The sequence below is a fragment of the Phoenix dactylifera genome, chromosome 17 (genome assembly GCF_009389715.1).
Source record: "Phoenix dactylifera cultivar Barhee BC4 chromosome 17, palm_55x_up_171113_PBpolish2nd_filt_p, whole genome shotgun sequence".
NCBI classification, from domain to species: domain Eukaryota; kingdom Viridiplantae; phylum Streptophyta; class Magnoliopsida; order Arecales; family Arecaceae; genus Phoenix; species Phoenix dactylifera.
In genome coordinates this window covers 5074349-5097286 of record NC_052408.1, presented here as the reverse complement: position 1 = coordinate 5097286, position 22938 = coordinate 5074349, and the positions used below count along the sequence as shown (strand labels likewise).

Here is a 22938-nt window from a genome sequence, read left to right as displayed (position 1 = left end):
GAAGACTGTCAAAAACAGACAGGACATTGTTGGATGCTAAGTAATCAAAAATCGACCTAGGAATCTTCTGATATTTTTTCTTGAACATATTTTATATAGAGACTGCAAATTTGTTTGCAGTTCAATATGAAAATTCTAAGTAATAACTTCTAAATAACTAAAGGTTTGGGAATTCTTATTCTATAAATTCCAAGCTCGTACGTCATGCAGAAATGACAAACATTTTTTAGGGATTCTATATGAAACTTGTTAAGTCAAAAATTAGCAAACATGGCCAGCCAAAAAGAGTGAGAAAATAATTAGAGATCAATGCAAGAATCATTATACACTTCTTTGACGATGTATTTCATGGAGATAAAAATAGGAATCTTTACATGAAATTTATAAGATATGGTTCAGAAAGAAACTTTTTTGACCACTATCACCTTATTCACCACCCTTGCTAGGCGAATCCTCGGCTGTGGAATCCAACCTCCTGCCATAAATGAAGGAGTTGGAGGGTTTTACATATTTTCTTCTGACATTTTTCATATCAAGAGCAGATTTTGTTCGTAAGCTTTGAGTAAAACCTGTAAAAATCAGTGAAATATTAGATATTAATATGGAGATCATCACATAGTGTTTCCTGAATAAGATTGCATTTTTTTTTGTAAGAGTTTCATCGATTACTATAGAGTATGTACAGGCAAATTTATCCATTCTAACAAAATTCAAATTCCGAGCTGCTTATTAGTTTCCTTCCTATATAGTTTGAGGATATGAAATTTTGAACCACAGCCCCGATTTGTAACGGCAAGGTGCAAGTGAGCCTGCTTTGTCGACCGTTGAGAGTTACTTAACCATCCAATCACTGCAAAGTTTTGGAGTCCCAAGTATGAAATTTGCTTAGATAAGAATCCATCAATAATTGTAGATCGAAATAGGGACCTTACCATATTTTCGCATACCCTTTCCACATTCTATGTAAAGGCATGGAGTCCCCCTGGGAAAAACTATAAATACCAAAAGGTGAAATCGGAACCTTGCAACAATTTTCCCTTCAACACCGCCACTACAAATAAAAACCTCATAGCCTTTGAAACGAGGCTCTCCGTCGTTCCTCTCCTCTTCCCTGCTTCTCCTTCGTCTTCTTCTCCTCGAATCCATGGCGAATGCTGCTCTCCCTAGATCTAATGATCCAGACGCTACCAACTACGCCACCTCTTCTTGGGATCAGGTAACTGATATCAAACCCTAACCCCCTCGAAACCTCGGTCTTCCGAGGTTCTATCAGTGGATCGAGGAGGATTTGTTGGACCCCGCGCATAGTGTTCTCTTTTGATGCCATGCCACAGGACTTTCGTTGAACAGGTTTCTCGATGGGATGCTCATCAAGTCAGTTGTTTTCCATCTCTGAAAATCCTTTTATATTATTATTATTTCTGCATTCTGATTTATGCTATCATTACTTGTTATATATCTAAAGAACTCACGAATTCTGTCTGAGATTTTGATAGATGAATAGTTATACTACTTCCCTGCTTTTATCGTCTGAAAACTCTCTCTCTCTCTGCCTCTCTCTCTCTCTCTCTATCTACCTTCATTGGTATGATTCATGTACATGAAATTAAAACAAAATGCTACTTTGAGACATATATATGTTCGTTTCAGATTTATCTTGTTCCTGGTATTTCCAGGACATAGATCGTGTCAGAGGAGTGCAAGGTTTTTGAATCCTAAGCTTGTGTTCAAGATCCGCAATACCGGCACGGCGGCACCCATGCTGGTAGACTGGTGGCACAGTACGGTATGGTACTGTGCCGTTCCGGCCGGTGCATACCAACAAATGGGAACTGATGAGGGAGGGGGAGAGGGAGAAGGAGAGAGAGGGAGGGAGGGAGGGAGAGGGAGTGTGTAGCAGAAAGAGAGGCAAGGGGAGGGGAAGAGAGAGAAGGAGAGAGTAATGAGAGATGGAGGGAGGGAGAGGCTGGCGGAGGTAGAGAGGTGGAGGGAGGGGGTGAGAGGTCTTTCATAGCCCCCTTTCCTCCACATGTTGTAACAGGGGCTGACTTCAATTGAAAAAATTCAACAAAAAAAGGCCGGGCTCCATCCGTGTTATGACACTGCGGAGAAGAGGAGGCTTCGAAAGCCCTCTCTCCCCCCTCCACCTCTCTCTCTCTCTCTCTCCGCCGCTCTTTTCCTCTATCTCCCTCCCTTCCTCTTCCTCTCCCTCTCCCTCCCCCTCTCTCTCTTTTCCTCTCTTTCCTTCTCCCTCTCCTCTCCTTCGCCAGTTTTCTCGAATTGAGGGATGGAAACATGCCGGTCCACCCCCTGTATGGCTTTGTACGCCTTGAACTGGGTGGTTTGGTGCGGTACAGCCTTTCTTGCTTGCATCTCTTGATATTACTGGTGATGAGCGTATATTTTGATTGGAGATCTAGTCTCTTTAAGCTAAAATGGATTTGGTCCTATTAGGTCATCAAGCGTTTTCTTTCCTTGTTAAAAAAAAGCTTTCCAAGTTTTCTTCATCCAATCATATCCAAAATCAACAACTTTAACTAGCAATCAGGCTAAAAACAAGAGGATTCACTCTTCTCTTAGACCATGCCAACCCACTTATCATCATTATTTTGTTGTATTAGTAACTTTCCTTTTTCGGTTCAATGCCTTTTGCTTCTTTCTTTTTACAAATATTCAGGCTCTCGAATGGCCAGTGTAAGCTATCCAGATGATGCATCCTCCCTCAGGTATCCTAGTTTACTCCTCATTTCGCTTCTCTACTTCTAACTCCATATCCTAGCTGCCAGAATCGGGATTAAATGCCGGTATGATCAGTGGAAAGATAAGTTATAAGCACTCTTAATAAGGAAGCACTTATATAGGGCTAGAACTGTATTAGGCTAGTTTGGGCTTTTTTGCTGGTTGGGCCTAGACTCGAAAAGGTTTTTGGGCTTTGAGCCAGGCCTAGGCTCAAAACATTTATGCAAAGTTTTGTCTGAAGCTGACTCAAGCCTGAACCCGGGTTCGATTGGAAGCCCGAATAGCTTGACTGAATCAAGCCTAATAGGCCAAAAGAACACCAAAACCTCACCTCATAGGGGCTTCGAGTTGGCCTCCATTGTTCACTTGAGAGGAGGAAGGGAAGAGAGGGAGGGAGGGAGGCATCAAGAGGGAGGAAAAGAAAAGTGTAAGATAGATATGAGAGAGAGAAACGGCGAGGTGCATGGGCTTCAAGAGAGGAAGATTGGGAAGAGATAATGTAGATAAGAGAGGCACCAGGAGTAAGGAAAAGAGAGAGAGGTGCTGGGATTGGAGGTGCATTATGGAGAGGGGAGCATCAAACTTGTAGTGCTTGGGCTCATCCTTGAGGTTCTTGAAGGAGGACTTGAGGTGCTAGAAGTCGCAATGGTGTTAGGGCTGTTGGGATGCTTGTCCAGGTGTGGACGCAGGATGGTTCTAGTAGGCCTTCTCGATCTACTTTAGGGTTAGGGTGGCACCATCCTTCTTTTTTTTTTTTGGCTAAAGCACCATCCATTCCACCACAACCAAAACCAACAAAGTCTAACTAAATGTCACACTAAGGCAAAGGGATTCACTTTTTCCTTCACGCCAACCCATTTGTTTTCATTGCATTAATAGCTTTTTGCATTTTTTTCTATGTGACACTTCTTACTCTTTTCCCTCTTTAAATTCCCGGGTTGTTAAATAGAAAATTTAGGCACATAAGTTTTTCAAATTAGTCCATCCCACCATAGCCAAAACCAACAAACTATAACCTATTTCCATGCCAAAATCAAGAGGATTCACTCTTATCTTACTCTATTTTAAATGCCCAGGTTGTCAGATAGAAAATTCAGGCACATAAGTTTTTCAGATTCGTCCATCCTACCCAAGGAATGCTGAACCGGCCCGTACCAGCCTGTTCAGCCCGTACCGAACCGGTACCAGCTTTGACCATTTTGGTTCGATGTTAAAAATCGGTACCGGCTCATATCGGTCGGAACCGACCCGAATCGGCCAACCGTACCAGCCCGTACCGGTTTTAAATTTTTTAGAGCTTTTGGATGCGTGAACCAAGCCAAACCAATGGTACCGGCGTCTACCGGTACGTTGGTACGGTCGGTATGGTGGACCTTGATTCCACCACAGCCAAAACCAACAAACTTTAATCGGTGCCAAAAATAAGAGGATTCACTCTTATCTTACTCTATGCCAATCCACTTGTCATCATTACTTTGTTGCATTAATAGCTTTCATTTTTTCAAAAAACACTCAATGCTTTTTGCTCCTTTCTCTTTATAAATACCCAAGCTCTCATATGGCAAGGGGATTCATTATTTTCTTACACAATGCCAATTCACATGTTGCCTCTACTTTGCTGCATTAGTAGCTTTCTCTTTTTGTTTTTACTTGATGCTTTTTGCTCATTTTCCTCTATAAATATCCATGCTATTAAGTGGCAAGTGCAACTCCATCTGAGAACTTTTCAGTTTCATTCATCCTACCATATCAAAAGCCAATAGTATGACTGAATGTCATGCAGAAAAACAAGGGGTTTTATTTTTTTCACAAATGCCAATCCATTTTGTTGCCATGTTCTTGTAGTAGTAGCTTTTTTTTACTCAATGCTTTTTATTCTTTGCCTCCTTAAAACCCAAGTTGTCAGATGGAAAATGCAAGCACACAAGAATTTTTCAAATTTTGTGCCCCCCACCATAGCGAGAGCAAACAAATTGCAACCGTTTGTTACACCAAAAACAAGGGAACACACTCTTTTCTTATAACCACCCAATTTGCTTGACATCTTCATTTTGTTGCATTAATAGCTTTTGGTTAGAAAAATTCATTGCATTTTTCTTCTCTCTATAAATACCCAAGCTCTCACATTGCAAGTGCGAGCTTTCCAGATCCCCCTTCCATAAGCATTTTAATTTACAACTCTTTTTTCTTCTCTACTTTTGATCGCATACTATGCCTGCTCTCTAAGCCCTTGAAGATTTTCTTCAGCGGGATAAGCTGGGATCAGACTCTTGGGCCTCTAGTCATAAGATTATATGACCTTTGGAGTAAGGTTGCATCTATTATCGCTTAGGGCCCAGCGTCTTATTCCACCCTTCCCACTAAAAAAGAAAAAAAATGATACGGAAACTTTTGCATACAACCTATAATCATCACCAAATAATATGATCGATCTTTCTGTTTCCATTCTTAAATTCATTTTATTTTGGTCTTTTACCCGTGCTCTTTTTGCTATTATTTTTATTGCTAAAATCTCTGATGTGTTTCTCATTTTTTCATGAATTAGTTTATAGCAGAGGAGTGCAAGGTATGTGAATCCTAAGCTTGTGTTCAAGATCCGCAATATCGAAGCTGACACCCATGCCGGTAGACTAGTGGCATAGTACGATATGGTACCGTGCCGTTCTAATGCATACCAACAAATGGGAACTAATGAGGGACGGGGAGAGAGAAGGAGAGAGAGGAAGGGAGGGAGGGAGGGATGGAAAGGGAGAGTGTGGCAGAAAGCGAGGCAAGGGGAGGGGAAGAGAGAGAAGGAGAGTAATGAGAGATGGAGGGAGGGAGAGGGAGAGGCTGGCGGAGGGAGAGAGGTGGAGGGAGGGGGAAAGAGGGCTTTCATAGCCCCCTCTCCTCCTCGTGTTGTAACAGGGGCCAATTTCACTTGAAAAAATTCAAAAAAAAAAGAGCTAGGCTCCACCCTAGTTATGACACCGCAAAGAAGGGGAGGCTTCGAAAGCCCTCTCTCCCCCCTCCGCCTCTCTGTCTCTCTGCCGCCCTTTTCCTCCCTCTCCCTTCCCCCCTCCCTCCCCCTCTCTTTTTTTTCCTCTCTTTCCTTCTCTTCTCCTCCTTCCTCACCGGTTTTCTCGAACTGAGGGACGGAACCGCGCCGGTTCGCCCCCAGTATGGCTCTGTATGCCTCGAACTGGGGGTTCGGTGCGGTACAAACTTCCTTCCTTGCATCTCTTGATATTACTGGTGATGGGTGTATATTTTGGGTTGAGTTCTAGTGTCTTTAAGCTAAAATGGATTTGGTCCTGTTAGGTCATCAAGTGTTTTCTTTCCTTATTATAAAAAGCTTTCCAAGTTTTCTTCATCCAATCATATCCAAAATCAACCTTCCTTCCTCTTCCTCTCCCTCTCCCTCCCTCTCTCTCTCTTTTCCTCTCTTTCCTTCTCTCTCTCCTCTCCTTCGCCGGTTTTCTCGAACTGAGGGACTGGAACCGTGTCGGTCCGCCCCCAGTATGGCTTTGTACGCCTCGAACTGGGTGGTTTGTTGTGGTACAGTCTTTCTTGCTTGCATCTCTTGATATTACTGGTGATGGGAGTATATTTTGAGTTGAGATCTAGTCTCTTGATATTACTGGTGATGGGCGTATATTTTGAATTGAGATCTAGTCTCTTTAAGCTAAAATGGATTTGGTCCTATTAGGTCATCAAGCATTTTCTTTCCTTGTTAAAAAAAGCTTTCCAAGTTTTCTTCATCCAATCATATCCAAAATCAACAACTTTAACTAGCAGTCAGACTAAAAAGAAGAGGATTCACTCTTCTCTTAGACCATGCCAACCCACTTATCATCATTATTTTGTTGTATTAGTAGCTTTCCTTTTTCAGTTCAATGCCTTTTGCTTCTTTCCTTTTACAAATATTCAGGCTCTCGAATGGCAAGTGTAAGCTATCCAGATGCATCCTCCCTCAGGTATCCTAGTTTACTCCTCATCTCGCTTCTCTACTTCTAACTCCATATCCTAGCTGCCAGAATCGGGATCAAATGCCGGTATGAGCAGTGGAAAGATAAGTTATAAGCACTCTTAGTAAGGAAGCACATATATAGGGCTAGAACTGTATTAGGCTAGTTTGGGCTTCTTTGCTAGTTGGGCCTAGACTCGAAAAGGTTTTTGGGCCTTGACCCAGGCCTAGGCTCAAAACATTTATACAAAGTTTTGTCCGAAGTTGACCCAAGCCTAAACCCGAGTTCGATTGGAAGCCCGAATAGCCTGACCGAATCAAGCCTAATAGGCCAAAAGAACACCCAAACCTCACCTCAGAGGGGCTTCGAGTTGGCCTCCATTGTTCACTTGAGAGAAGGAAGGGAAGAGAGGGAGGGAGGGAGACATCAAGAGGGAGGAAAAGAAAAGTGTAAGATAGACATGAGAGAGAGAGAAACGGCAAGGTGCGTGGGCTTCAAGAGAGGAAGATGGGAAGAGATAATGTAGATAAGAGAGGCACTGGGAGTAAGGGAAAGAGAGAGGTGCCGGGACTGGAGGTGCATTATGGAGAGGGGAGCATCAAACTTGTAGTGCTTGGGCTCATCCTTGAGGTTCTCGAAGGAGGACTTGAGGTGCTAGAAGTCGCAATTGTGTTAGGGCTGTTGGGATGCTTATCCAGGTGTGGATGCAGGATGGTTCTAGTAGGCCTTCTCGATCTGCTTTAGGGTTAGGGTGGCACCATCCTTCTTTTTTTTTTTTGGCTAAAGCACCATCCTTATTTGAGGGGAGGTCAAGGACAATAGTTTTCAACGTCATACTCCTCTGCTGCTGGCCATGCAGAGCTCTAGAATCAAAGGAGGGTATGGGGACTATCGCCATTGTTGCCAAAGAGAAGGGGCAATGTGAGATATGGATGGAGAGAAGGGGTGTTGAAAAGGAGAAGTCTAGATTCATAGGAGGGTATGGGGATTATCATCATTGTCGCCCAAAAGAAGGGGCGGTGAGAGAAATGGATGGGGAGAAGGGGTGTTGAAACGGAGGGAGGTGTCCTGACTGAAAAAAATGCCTAATATAGGGACATTGAGATGAAAGTGAGACTGAGAGGAGGCATTGAGATGGGGAGATATTTTTAGAGGAGACAACTGGCTTTGGTCTGAGCCAACACTAGAACGAAAGTTGGCTTGAAATTTAATCGAGCCTTTGGTTCAAGGCCCAAGCCGGTTTGAATTTTTCAGGTTAGGCTGAAAATCCAACTTGGAGATGGCCCAGCCCAAGTCCATTTCCAACCATACTCTAAGGAAGTGGGTGCATGTTGGATATTTAGGAAGATTCCATCTACTAAGCTCCATAGAGAATTAACAAACTGACACTAAGTTGACAAAGGAGGATTAGAAAGATGATTACCTATAGCTTAAGGTTATCTTGGTTTAACATCATTTACCAAGATGCAGTAAATTTTTTGCCTCATATGCAAAGTTTTATAGGTAAATTATGGACAAATCAGGCTACACAATGAGTAGTTTCTCTGTATTTTATCATTTTTGGATGCACTCTGAATTCTTAGAATTCCACATAAGCGCTGTTTGATTGTGCTAAAAGTTCTTACTTTCTTTTTTGGTATGAGGAAGCATCCAAAAAGGATTCTTTAGATTGACTTTAACCAAAAGGATAAGTACTTCTTAAAATTCCACTTATTGGTTGAATTGTGAACAGTGCCTTCGAAGTTGACTTTAAACCAAGTCCATAGGAAGGGGAAACCAGGATATTTACGAAGAGGAACATGATTCAGATGTGTCATTAGCCATGCTAAATTTCAGAAGGACATGAATGGCTACCACACTTAGCCAACTGATCAGTTTAAGTATCGGCATGTTGAAAGATTCTTTCATTTCTTGCAGTCTAGAGGATACAACTAGTTGAGCAAAGAGTAATCTGAATTAACTCAGGGGTCTTTGGGCTTTCATAAAACCTAGAAAAATTTGATAGGGATGTAAAACTAAGCCCATTTCCAAGTCTGCTTAGCGCATTTAAAATCATACAAAAAAAGATCATGCAAGGTTGGTGACTTCAATAGGACCATGGAAGTTGTCACGGATTCACAGGTCAGATGGGACTGCCTCCTAAGCCTAGCTCAGAGCATATATCTTCATTCATTCCTTAACTTTGGACACACCCTTTTTCAGGTGGCAAGCACATAGCGATGCTCTTCCATGATGACTTCATGCAATTAGAAAACCTTTTCTATGTTTACAGGTTCTGGCTTGTTCTATCTGTCACACCTACCCATGATTTGAAACCTCCATATAGCGACCTCAACATGACACCTAGAACTAAAGGCAATTTGATTACTTAATTCAAGGTAACTTAAAACCAAATTTTCTCAAACGTTTTCATGTTTTCATGCTCAAAACTTAAGTTCAATGTAGGGAAGGAACCATATGTCTTCACCCTAGGAAGACTGTCAAAAATAGAGGGCACATAGAAATGAGAACTATCGAGCACTAAGTAATCATAAATTGACTTTGGAATCTTCTAATAATTTCTATTGAACATATTTTTTTATAGAGACTGCAAACTTGTTTGCAGTCTAAATATGAAATTTCTCTAAATCCGTCCTATATATTTTTTGATGAAAATATCCCATATGGAGGTGACACTTTTTTAAGGATGTTATATGAAACTTGTAAGTCAAAAGTCCTATATATTTTTTGAAAATATCCTATCTGGAGACGACAAACTTTTTTAAGGATGCTATACAAAACTTGTAAGTTAAAAATTAGTAAATCTGGTTAGCCAAAAGGAGCATGGGACGCCATATTGTACCGAACCGGGTCGTACGGGGCATACTATTCCATATCAGGTCGGTATCAGTGCACAGTATGGGCGGCGTACCGATATTTGGTATGCCGAACCAGCTCCGTACTGTACTGTACCGATACAGTGATAGCATGCACCAATACGGTGCCCAGTACCGAGACGGCGTATCTTGAAAAGGAGTAAATAAATAATTAGAGATTGCTATGAGAATCATTATACAATTTTTCATCAGCATGTTTTGTACGGAGATAAAAATGAGAATCTTTATATGAAACTTATAAGTTATGGTTGTGGAAGTATGAGATCAACATGGGAGTGTTTTTACATATTTTCTTCGAAAGTTTTCATATAAATAGCGGATTTTGTTTGCATGCTTTGACTAAAACCTGTAGGGATCAATAAAATATTAGAGATCAATATGGAGATCATTATATAGTGTTTTCTGAATAACACCATCTTACCATAGAGTATTTATTGACATTGTATTGTAGTGTATTTACATGCAAATTTATCCATTCTATTAAAATCCAAAATCCGAGGTGCAGACCTAGAGATGAAGCCTAGGTCCAAGAGTCCCAAATTAGCCAACCAATTTGCATATTGGTTCCCTTCCTATGTACATTCCAGGATATAAAAATTTGTTCCACAACCTAGTTTTGTAATAAACAAGGTGTTGGTGAGCTATTGTGTTGACTAGGGTTGGCGGAACCATTCCGAACTGCCCGGTTCTAGGCATCCCAAGCCATACCGGCCGAAGATCGAGACGGTTCTGGCGACGAAAACGAGATCGGCACCGGAGTGCGAGAAGACGAATAAAAAGAAGAAAACAGAGAGAGCGAGGGAGGGAGGGAGAGGGAGAGGAAGGTCGAGACTGGCCGGCGGAGGCTAAGGAGCCACTGCGCGGAGGAGGAAGCTGCGGAAGAGAGGCTCATACGGTCCCCTATTTTGTTTGAAACAGGGGCCGGAGGGGCAACTTTTATTTTTGAAGTTTTTGAGTGAAAGTCGTCAAACCCATTGTCGGCTCCACATAATTTTTTAAAATAAAAAAATTAAGTGAAACCGACAATTGGTTTGCCGACTTTTACTTAAAAATATCAAAAATAAAAGTGGCTCCTGCAGCCCTTATGTCGAATGAAACAGGGGATTAAAGCGGACCTCTTCTTTCGCGCGGCGGCTCTCCGACCTCCGCCTTCTCTGTGCAGCGGCTCCCCAGTCCTCCGCTGGCTCTCTGCCGTCCTCCCTCGGCCTCCCCCTTCTCTCCCTTTTTCTCTCTCGTTCTCCCTCTCCCCTGCCGCTTCTACTATGTCGGTAGAGGTCTAGCATGGCACGGCGCTAGCCCGTACCGACTCGTTTCACCGAGTAACTGGTACAGTGCCCGGTACTAGTTCCGCCGACCCTGGTGTCGACCATTAAGTCAAGCATCTAACCACTGTCCTCAAGTCTTTTACAAGCCGACACTGCAAATAGGTATAAAAGAAAGGTATTAGCGAAAGTATAAAAGAATATTCACTTGGATATAATCTCGCCAAATACACTAAGCCTATTAGAAAACTTTTCAATTTTGGTCCACATACCATAACCAAAACCAACAAACTCTAGCTGACTTTGATGCTAAAAACAGGCAGATTTCCTACACCATGTTGTTCCACTTTTTCTTATAGAAACTATGCCAATCCTCTGGTCTTCATTAATTTGTGGCATTAGCAGCTTACCCTTTTATTACTTGCTGCTTTTTGCTCCTTTCCATTTATAAGTACAACGATATTACATGACATGTCCATGCCCACAGAAAAATCTTTTTTAATTTTCATTCGCCCACCTAATGCCAAAACCAATACATTGTAATAAAATGCCACTTTAAAAATAAAGGGATTCACTTTTTCTTACAACATATCGATTCACATGTCGATGCTGCTTTTTTTTTATTTTACTAGATGCTTTTTGCTCCTTTTTCTCTATAAATATCCATGCTCTTAGGTGACAAGTGCAAGCCCATAGGAAAAACTTTTCTATTTTCATCCATTCCACCACAACCAAAACCAACTAAGTCTAACTAAATGTCATACTAAGGCAAGGGGATTCACTTTTTCCTTCATGCCAACCTGTTTGTTTTCGTTGCATTAATAGCTTTTTGCATTTTTTTTTCTACGTGACACTTCTTACTCTCTTCCCTCTTTAAATACCCAGGTTGTCAAATAGGAAATTCAGGCACATAAGTTTTTTAGATTTGTCTGTCTCACCATAGCCAAAACCAACAAACTATAACCTATTGCCATGCCAAAAACAAGAGGATTCACTCTTATCTTACTCTATTTTTAGTACCCAGGTTGTCAGATAGAAAATTCAGGCGCATAAGTTTTTTAGAGTCGTCCATCCCACCATAGCCAAAACCAACAAACTTTAACCGGTTGTCATGCCAAAAACAAGAGGATTCACTCTTATCTTACTCTATGCCAATCCACTTGTCTATCATTACTTTGTTGCATTAATAGCTTTCATTTTTTTAAAAGAACACTCAACGCTTTTTGCTCCTTTCTCTTTATAAATACCTAAGCTCTCATATGGCAAGGGGATTCATTGTTTTCTTACACAATGCCAATTCACATGTTGCCTCTGCTTTGTTGCATTAGTAGCTTTCCCTTTTTATTTTTACTTGATGCTTTTTGCTCATTTCCCTCTGTAAATATCCATGCTATTAAGTGGCAAGTGCAACTCCATCTGAGAACTTTACAATTCATTCATCCTACCATATCAAAAGCCAACAACATAACTAAATGTCACGCAGAAAAACAAGGGGTTTTATTTTTTTCACAAATGCCAATTCATTTGTTTCCACTTTCTTGTATTAGTAGCTTTTTTTCAATCAATGCTTTTTATTCTTTGCCTCCTTAAAACCCAAGTTGTCAGATGGAAAATGCAAGCACATAAGAAGAATTTTTCAAATTTTGTGCCCCCCCCCCCCATAGCGAGAGCAAACAAATTGTAACCGTTTGTCACACCAAAAACAAGGGAATGCACTCTTTTCTTACAACCACCCAATTCGCTTGTCATCATTATTTTGTTGCATTAATAGATTTCGGTTAGAAAAATTCAATGCATTTTTCTTCTCTCTCTATAAATACCCAAGCTCTCGCATTGCAAGTGCGAGCTTTCCAGATTCCCCTTCCATAAGCATCTTAATTTACAGCTCTTTTTCCTTCTCTACTTTTGATCGCATACTATGCCCGCTCTCTGAGCCCTTGAAGATTTTCTTCAGCGGGATAAGCTAGGATCAGACTCTTGGGCCTTTAGTCATAAGATTATATGGCCTTTGGAGTAAGGTTGTATCTATTATTGCTTGGGGCCCAGCGTCTTATCCTAGCCTTCCCACTGAAAAATAAAAAAAATGATGCAGAAACTTTTGCATATAACTTATAATCATCACCAAGTAATATGATGGATCTTTCTGTTTCCATTCTTAAATCCATTTTATTTTGGTCTTTTACGGTGCTCCTTTTGCTATTATTTTTATTGTTAAAATCTCTGATGTGCTTCTCATCTTTTCTTGAATTAGTTTATAGTAGAGGAGTGCAAGATTTTTGAATCCTAAGCTTGTGTTCAAGATTTGCAATATTGGAACTGGCACCCATGCCTGTAGCCTGGTGGCGCAGTATGGTATGGTACCGTGCCATTCCGGTGCATGCCAACAAATGGCAACTGGCGAGGGAGGGGAAGAGGGAGAAGGAGGGAGAGAGAGGGAGGGAGGGAGGGATGGATGGAGATGGAGAGTGTAGCAGAAAGAGAGGCAAGGGAAGGGGAAGAGAGAGGAGAGAGTAATGAGAGATGGAGGGAGGGAGAGGGAGGCTGGTGGAGGGAGAGAGGTGGAGAGAGGGCTTTCATAGCCCCTTCTCCTCAACGTGTTGTAATTGGGGCCAACTTCACTTGAAAAAATTCAAAAAAAACAAAAAATCGGGCTCCACCCTTGTTATGACACCGCGGAGAAGAGGAGGCTTTGAAATCCCTCTCTCCCCCCTCCGCCTCTCTCTCTCCGCCACCCTTTTCCTCTCTCTCCCTCTCCCTCTCCCTCTCCCTCCCCCTCTCTCTTTTTCTCTTTCCTTCTCCCTCTCCTGCCTCGCCGGTTTTCTCGAACTGAGGGACGGAATCGTGCCGATCTGCCCCAGTATGGCTCTGTACGCCTCGAATTGGGTGGTTCGGTGCGGTATAGCCTTCCTTGCTTACATCTCTTGATATTACTAGTGATGGGTGTATATTTTGGGTTGAGATCTAGTCTCTTTAAGCTAAAATGGATTTAGTCCTATTAGGTCATCAAGTGTTTTCTTTCCTTGTTAGAAAAAGCTTTCCAAATTTTCTTCATCCCATCATATCCAAAATCAACAACTTTAACTAGCAGTTAGGCTAAAAACAAGAGGATTCACTCTTCTCTTAGACCATGCCAACCCACTTATCATCATTATTTTGTTGTATTAGTAGCTTTCCTTTTTTGGTTCAATGCCTTTTGCTTCTTTCCTTTTACATATATCCAAGCTCTCGAATGGCGAGTGTAAGCTATCCAGATGCATCCTCCCTCAGGTATCCTAGTTTACTCCTCATTTCGCTTCTCTACTTCTAACTCCATATCCTAGCTGCCAGAATCAGGATCAAATGCTGGTATGAGCAGTGGAAAGATAAGTTATAAGCACTCTTAGTAAGGAAGCACTTATATAGGGCTAGAACTGTATTAGGCTAGTTTGGGCTTCTTTGCTGGTTGGGCCTAGACTCGAAAAGCATTTTGGGCCTTGAGCCAGGCCTAGGCTCAAAACATTTATGCAAAGTTTTGTCCGAAGTTGACCCAAGCTTGAACCTGGGTTCGATTGGAAGCCTGAATAGCCTGACCGAATCAAGCCTAATAGGCTAAAAGAACACCCAAACCTCACCTCATAGGGGCTTCAAGTTGGCCTCCATTGTTCACTTGAGAGGAGCAGGGGAAGAGAGGGAGGGAGGGAGGCATCAAGAGGGAGGAAAAGAAAAGTGTAAGACACGAGAGAGAGAGAGAAACGGCGAGGTGTGTTTGCATCAAGAGAGGAAGATGGGAAGAGAGAGTATAGATAAGAGAGGCACCGGGAGTGAGGGAAAGAGAGAGTGGTGCTGGGACTGGAGGTGCATTATGGAGAGGGGAGCATCAAACTTGTAGTGCTTGGGCTCATCCTTGAGGTGCTAGAAGTCACAATGGTGTTAGGGCTGTTGGGATGCTTATCCAGGTGTGGATGCAGGATGGTTCTAGTAGGCCTTCTCGATCTATTTTAGGGTTAGGGTGGCACCATCCTTATTTGAGGGGAGGTCAAAGACAATAGTTTTCAACGTCATATTCCTCTACCGCTGGCCATGGAGAGGTCTAGATTCGAAGAAGGGTATGGGGACCATCGCCATTATTGCCAAAGAGAAGGGGCAATGTGAGAAAAGGATGGAGAGAAGGGGTGTTGAAAAGGAGAAGTCTAGATTTATAGGAGGGTATTTGGATTATCGTCATTGTCACCCAAAAGAAGCAGTGAGAGAAATGGATGGGGAGAAGGGGTGTTGAAATAGAGGGAGGTATCCTGACTAAAGAAAAGGACTAATAAAGGGACATTGAGATGAGACTGAAAGGAGGCATTGAGATGGGGAGATATTTTTAGCCATTTTGACAGTTCACTCCAAATTTCGAAGTTTCAGTCAGAAAGTCAGAAGAATTCAAAAAATAAAAAAAGGAAAAATTATTTGACATCTTTTTATCATGTGATGAATTAATCACAATCATTATTTACATAGCCTAGGTCATTTTAGGCATAAAAAAATGATACTCGTGCACAATTTCCTCTCTCTCTCTCTCTCTCTCTCTCTCTCTCTCTCTCTCTCTCTCTCTCTCTCTCGCTCGCTCGCTCGCTCGCTCGCATGCTCGCTTTCTTTTGAAGTTTAAATATTATATATCTTTAAGCTATAATAGTATGTCTGTACAAAGTACTCAATGTCCAAATTATACCTATCTTTTCAATTGGAAGTACTCGCTACACATTGTCTAAAATCCTTAATCATCATTAGAAGTGGTCCTTTCTTTTTATCAGTTTTCACATCCTATCACCAAACAAATGAATACAACTAGGTGTGTAAAATGCTAAAAACATGTGTTTTAAATTATCAAACTCCCTTCTCTTGCCTTAATTTTTTTGCTGCACTTCCTAAGCTTTGTTGCAATCTTTAAAATTTGAAATCACATGAACTTCCTGATGGTTGATGCCTTAATGGATAAATATGTGTTTCAACAAACATACTAATGAATGAAATCATTTAATAAATAATATTAGTGTATCTTATTAAAAAAAGCAAACACAATTACTTGTTAAACAAAAATAGTAAGAAAAATAGTTTTGGTCATTCTCAGTGGAAACAAACATTTTTAATAATATTATTAACTGTTGAATAGTATAAGTGTAACTTGCAAAAAAGTAAATACAATTCCTTATTAATTGGAAATAAAAAACAATAGTTTTAATTGGTTTCAATTGATAGCAGTGAAGCTAACAGAATTGGACAAACTACTTGTAAGTTGCCAGAAACAAACATTTTCATCAGCTCTGATTGAATTGCAACCAAAAAACTGATCCATTTTGGCTGAAACTTGCTACCTTGGTGGTAACTAGTTAAAATATTTTTCATGGTTTGATCTAATTGGGACTATTCAAGACCACATAGATTTGATTGTGCTTGGCATTTCAAAACTCTATATTACATTCTTACCTTAATTCTCCTCAATGCTATCTTGAACTAATCGAATACAATAGTCAAAAGTAAATTTTATCATGAATAACCTTATTACACCTACATAAATTAAAAAATGGTGAAGAAGAGAATTTTCACTTGGATATAATCGCCTGAGAGGAACTAAGCCTATTGGTAAACTTTTCAATTTTCATCCACTTACCATAACCAAAACCAACAAACTTTAACTGAATATCATACTAAAACAAGGGGATTCACTCTTTTCCTGCACCATGCCGTTCCACTTTTTCTTACAGAGACTATGCCAATCCTCTTGTCTTTATCAATTTGTTGCATTAGTAGCATACCATTTTCTTACTTTCTGCTTTTTGCTCCTTTTGTTTTATAAATACCAAGATATTACATCACAAGTCCAAGCCCAATTTTTAGTTTTAGTCCATCCACCAAAAGCCATAACCAATAGATTGTAATAGAATGTCACTTCAAAAATAAGGGGATTCACTTTTTCTTACAACATACCAATTGTCATGTCAATGCTGCTTTGTTGCATTGGTAGCTTTAGTTTTTATTTTTACTTGATGCTGTTTGCTTCCTTTCCTTTATAAATATCCACGCTATTAGGTGACAAGTGTGAGCCCATAGGAAAAACTTTTCTGTTTCCATCCATTCCACCACAACCAAAACCAACAAAGTCCAACTAAATGTCGCACTAAATCAAGGGGATTCACTTTTTCCTTCATGCCAACCCATTTGTTGTTGCTATTTCCTCGCATTAATAGCTTTTTTTTCTTTTTTTTTCCTACTTGACAATTCTTACTCTCTTCCCTCTTTAAATATGCAGATTGTCATAGGAAATTCAAACACAAACTTCTCTGATTCGTCCATCCCACCATAGCCAAAACTAGCAAACTATATAACTGATTGTCATGCCAAAAACAAGAGGATTCACTCTTATCTTCTCTATGCCAAACCACTTCCATCATTACTTTTCGCATTAATAGCATCCATTTAAAAAAAAAAAAACTCAATGCTCTTTGCTCCTTTCTCTTTATAAATACCCAAGCTCTCATATGGAAAGGGGATTCATTGTTTTCTTACACGATGCCAATCCACACGTTGCCTCTGCTTTGTTGCATTACTAGCTTTCTCTTTGTATTTTTACTTGATGCTTTTTATTTCTTTCCCTCTATAAATATCCATGCTATTAAGTGGCAAGTGCAACCCCATCGGAGAACTTTTCAATTTTCATCCATCCTATCATAGCCAAAACCAATCGTATAATTGAATGTCATGCAGAAAAACAAGGGGCTTCATTTTTTTTAACAAATGTCAATCCATATCTTGCCAATTTCTGTTATTAGTACCTTTTTTTTTACTCGATGCTTTTACTATTTACCGGCTTAAATACCCAAGTTGTTAGACGGAAAATGCAAACACATAAGAACTTTTCAATTTTGTCCCTCCCACCATAGCGAAAACAAACTGTAACTGATTGTCACACCAAAATCAAGGGAATGTGCTCTTTTCTTGCACCATGCCAATTCACTTGTCATCATCACTTTGTTGCATTAATAGCTTTTGGTTAGAAAAATTCAATGCATTTTTCTCCTTTCTCTTTATAAATACTCAAGGTCTCACATTGCAAGTGCAAGCTTTCCAGTTCCCCCTTCCATAAGCAACTTAATTTGCTCCTCTTTTTCCTTCTCTACTTTTGACTCCATGCTATGTCCGCTCTATGAGTTGTTGAAGAATTTCTTCAGTAGGATAAGCTGGGATCGAACTCTGGGCCTATAATTATAAGATTGTGACCTTCGGAGTAAGGTTGCATCTGTATCGCTTGAGGCCCAGTGTTTTATCCCAGCTTAACCACTGAAAAAGAAAAAAGATGATGCAGAAACGTTTACATACGACCTATGATCATCACCAGGTAATTTGATGGATCTTTATGTTTCCATTGTTAAATCCATTTTATTTTGGTCTTTTACAAGTGCTCTTCTTGATATTATTGTTTTTGCTAAAAGTTCTCATGTGCTTCTCATTTTGCATGAATTAGTTTACAGTGGAGGAGTGCATGGTTTTTGAATCCTAAGCTTGCATCCAGGGTCCATAGTACTGGAACCGATACTCATGCCAGTAGGCCGGCGGCACAATATGGCGAGGTACTATATTAGTCTAGCGCATACCAACAAATGACAACTAGCGAGGGAGGGGGAGAGGGAGGGGAGAGAGGAAAAGAGAGAGGGAGGAAGGGAGGGAGAGAGGCGAAGGGAGGGGGAGAGAGGCGAAGGGAGGGGGAGAGACAAATGGAGTGAGAGGGAGAGGAAGGAAGAAGGTGGTGGAGATAGAGAGGCGAGGGGAGGGGGGAGAGTGCTTTCGAAGCCCCTATCCTTTGTGGCATTGTAATAGGGGCAGACTTCGAAAAAAATTCAAAAAAAATGAGGTCAGGCTCCATCCCTGTTATGATGCCACAAAGGAGAGGGGACTTCGAGCCCCCTCTCTCCCCCATCCACCTCTCTCTCCGCCAGCGCCTCCCTCTTTGTTCCTCCCTCTCCCTCCCTATCTCTCTCTTTCTCTATTTTCCTTTCTTTCCTTCTCCCTCTCCCCCTCCACCGGTTTTTCGAATCGAGGGGCGGAACCATGCTGGTCCACCCTTGATACGGCTCGGTACACTCCGAACTGGATGGTTCGATATGATATAGCCTTCCTTACCTGCGTCTTTGCATATTACTGGTGATGGGTGTACATTTTGGGTTGAGATCTAGTCTCTTTAAGGTAAAATGAATTTGGTCCTATCAGGTCACCGAGTGTTTTCTTTTCTTGTTAGAAAAAGGTTTTCAAGTTTTCTTCATCCCATCATATCCAAAATTGACAACTTTAACTAATAGTCAGGCTAAAAACAGGAGGGTTCACTCTCATAGACTATGCCAACCCACTTATCATCATCATTTTGTTGCATTTGTAGCTTTCCTTTTTCTGTTCGATTCTTATTGCTCCTTTCCTTTTATAAATATCCAGACTCTCGAATGGCAAGTGTAATCTATCCAAATGCATCCTCCCTTAAGTATCCTAGTTTACTCTCTCATTACTTCTCTCTACTTCTAACTCCATATCCTAGCTACTGGAAGTAGGAGCAAATGTTCATTTGAGCAGTGGAAAGATATTTTAGAAGCACTCTTAGTAAGGAATCTCTTATACAGGGCTGGAACTATATTGGGCTAGCTTGGGCTTCTCTACTACTTGGGCCCGGTCTCGAAAAAGTTTTTGAGCTTTGAGCTAGGCCTAAGCTTGAAACATTTATACAAAGTTAGATCTCAACCTAACCCAAGCTTGAACCTGGTTTTGATTAGAAGCCCGAATAGCCCAGCCCAAATCAAGCTTGATAGGCCAAAAGAACACCCAAACCTCACCTCATAGGGGCTTCGAGTCAGCCTCCATCGTTCACTTGAGAAGGGTAGGGGAAGAGAGGGAGGGAGAGGCATCAAGAGGGAGGAAAGGAAGAGTGTGAGATAAATATGAGAAAGAGGGAAAAGGCGATCTGTATGGGCATCGAGAGACAGATGGGAAGAGAGTTTAGATTAGAGAGGCACCAACAATGAGGGGAAGAGAAAGGGGTGCCAGGATGGGAGGTGCACTACGAAGAGGGGAGTATCAAACTTATATTGCTTGGACTCATCCTTGAGGTGCTAGAAGTTGCGATGGTGTTAGAGTTGTTAGGATGCTTGTCCAGGTGATGGATGCGGGATGGTTCTGGTAGGCTTTCTTGATCTGCTTTAGGGTTAGGGTGGCACAATTGTTGTTCGAGGGGAGGTCAAGGACGACATAGTGGTCGATGTCATCCTCCTCCGCCACTGGCCATAGGGAGGTCTATATTCAAAGGAGGGAATGGGGATTATCATCATTGTCTCCAAAGAGAAGAGACAGTGAGACAAAAGGATGGAGAGAAGGGGTGTTGAAATGGAGGAAAGCGTCCTAACTAAAGAAAAGGGCTAGTGAGAGAAAAGGATGGAAAGAAGGGGTGTTGAAATGCAGAGGTCTAGATTCAAAAGTGGGTATGGGGATTATCGCTATTGTTGCCAAAGAGAAGGGGAAGTGAGAGAAAAAATGATAAAGAGAAGGGGTGTTGAAATGGAAGGAGGTGTCTTGACTAAGGAAAAGGGCTAGGAGAAGGGACATTGAGATGAGCCTGAGAGGAGGCATTGAGATGGGGAGATATTTTCATAGGAGAGGTAGCTGGGCTTTGGTTCGAGCCAAGGCTAGAACCGAACCTAGCTTGAAAGTTGAAACTTAATTGAGGCTTAGGGTCAAGACCGAAGCCCGACTTGAATTTTTCATGTTAGGCCGAAAGTCCAACTTGGAGCTGGCCAAGCCCAAGTCCATTTCCAACCACACTCTTAAGAAGCAGGTTCATGTTCGATATTTAGGAAGATTCCATCTACTAAGCTTCATAGAGTATTAACAAATTGACACTAAGTTGACAAAGGAGGATTAGAAAGATTTACCAATAGCTTAAAATTATCTTGATTCAACATCATTTACCAACGTGCAGTAAATTTTTTGTCTCATATGCAAAGTTTTATTGGTAAATTATGGACAAATCAGGCTACACAATGAGTAGTTTCGCTCAATTTTATCATTTTTCAATGCACTTTGAAGTCTTAAAATTTCACATAAGCGCTGCTTGATTGTGTTAAAAGTACTTGCTTTCTTTTTTGAAACAAGGAAGCATCCAAAAAGGATTCTTTGGATTGATTATATATAAATTAAGATATATATATGGTTGTACAGTTTTAAAGAGCAGCATGAAAGAAAGCATTCAAGAGTTACTAGGATTTAAGTGGGGGAAATCTATCTGTCTTGAAAGAAGCTTTTAGAATCTATGATATCATTTACGTACAGCTTGCAGATTATTGAAAGTTTCCACCAATAGTTCTACCGCTTCTAGTTTGCAATTTATTCTGTTGATCACAAGTTTTGTAACTAGAGATGAAATTACAGTAGCATGCTAGTAAAATACTAATGGTTAGCTGATATTACCAGAAGAACAGGGATAAACGAACTTTCTTATATTAGGGTTTTATTTATTGTTCTCAAAGAAAGGTTGTATGTTGATATTATCTCACTCTGTTTGTTCATTCAGGGTTGTAGCCATCATGATTGGATGGTTTGTCGTGTACAAAATGGCTGAATGTAGCACTGTTATGTAGAAGCATCAGGCTTGGGAAATATTTTTATGCATCTAAGTTATCTTGTTACATGATGTTTAAGGCCTGAGCTTGTAATGTTTGAGGTGGAGAACTGTTTTAGCCGGAGTCTTGCACCTCAAGCAGGTGCACCGGAAAGTTTTAACCTTTCATCAAAGTCCAACGTCGGAGTTACACTGAAGCAGCTATTATGGCTGATAGCTTGCACGATTTATAAAATGGTGAGAAGGATTCCTAAAGGCTCTATGCCGTCGATGATCAAAATATGAGTTTTTTATAGCCTTTTAGCACAGATAACACTGGCCGGCCACCTGAGGTAGGTGCACCTGAAAGTTAACATTTGCATATGAATTCTAATGACATAGTCGAGCAGCCATTACCCCCTACAGCTTGCACAATTTGTAAATGGTGTGTGTGTTGGATGAATAGTGTCAAATGCTCTAAGTTTAAGCATTTAAAGAGGGTAGGATCCTCCATTAGATTAAAAAGTTGAAGAACAGAAGAAATATTTGCAAATAATCTTGCTGATGTTCCTTAATTGCAATATAATAGATCTCAGGTTGCAATGCTCTAGATACACCAATGAGAATCAATGATGCAGAAACTTATTTCATACAAACATATTAAGCTCTAGATTTTTTTGTATATCACCTCTCTTATGGTGTGTTAATTGTGATCCCTTATCTCAGTAACTATCCAGTAAAACCCAGTTTAACTTTCCATTAGCCATACTAAATAGTTTATCTGTTCTGCACCAAAAAAATAGTTAATTTGTTCTCACTCATTCTTTCACTTTCCTATGAGAGTTCTAGCTTAGTCATATTGCTCTTCAAGCCTATCATCTCTGCATCTTTGAGATAGAATCAAGATCTTAATTTTTGAAACAGTGCTAGCACAGGGCTCAAATTCGACGACAATGTCAAGAAGCGAGGGGAGAAATGAGGAAATACTTGCACCTCAATGGAATGTTATCGTTCTTCGCATACCCAGGGCTGATTACTGATTTATATCAACATCTGGTTCATAGTCATGTTACAAATCATGTGGCAGTTTGCTAATCTTAGCCAAAGTCTCCACTAATTCTAGTCTGTTGTACAAGTACCATTACAAAAGCCTGTAGCCTAGTCTAAATACATAGATCTATTGAACAAGTTTAATATACAGACTTTCTCAAAGGTACTGCAATTCATGTTCAAGATGAAATCCAAGGCTGAATATGGGATCGGCTTGTATTTTTTTTGGATCACAAGAGTCATGATGTAAGCGAAAGAAGAGTTCCCTTCGAGTAATTTCGAAGTTCCTAAAGTTACTTTTTTTCCTCTCCAGTGATTATCAGATCCTGACTTACCCAATGTGAAGGGGTGATGTAAGGAAGAGCTGGTTGATCATGTCCAGCCATTGGATTGAGAACAACATTATGTAATAAGGAGACCTGCAGAGATAAATACAAGTGCACTGCTTAAGTATGATCACTTTTGTAGTT

At 40.7% G+C, this 22938-nt stretch overlaps 1 long non-coding RNA gene across 1 annotated transcript; it reads left to right on the top strand.

Moving 5' to 3' along the window:
• Window positions 1–605: 605 nt before the first annotated feature.
• Window positions 606–22927, top strand: LOC113461048. Its single transcript, XR_003383010.2, has 2 exons — window positions 606–1374; window positions 22343–22927. It is a non-coding gene; the product is annotated as an uncharacterized LOC113461048 (long non-coding RNA).
• Window positions 22928–22938: the final 11 nt, after the last annotated feature.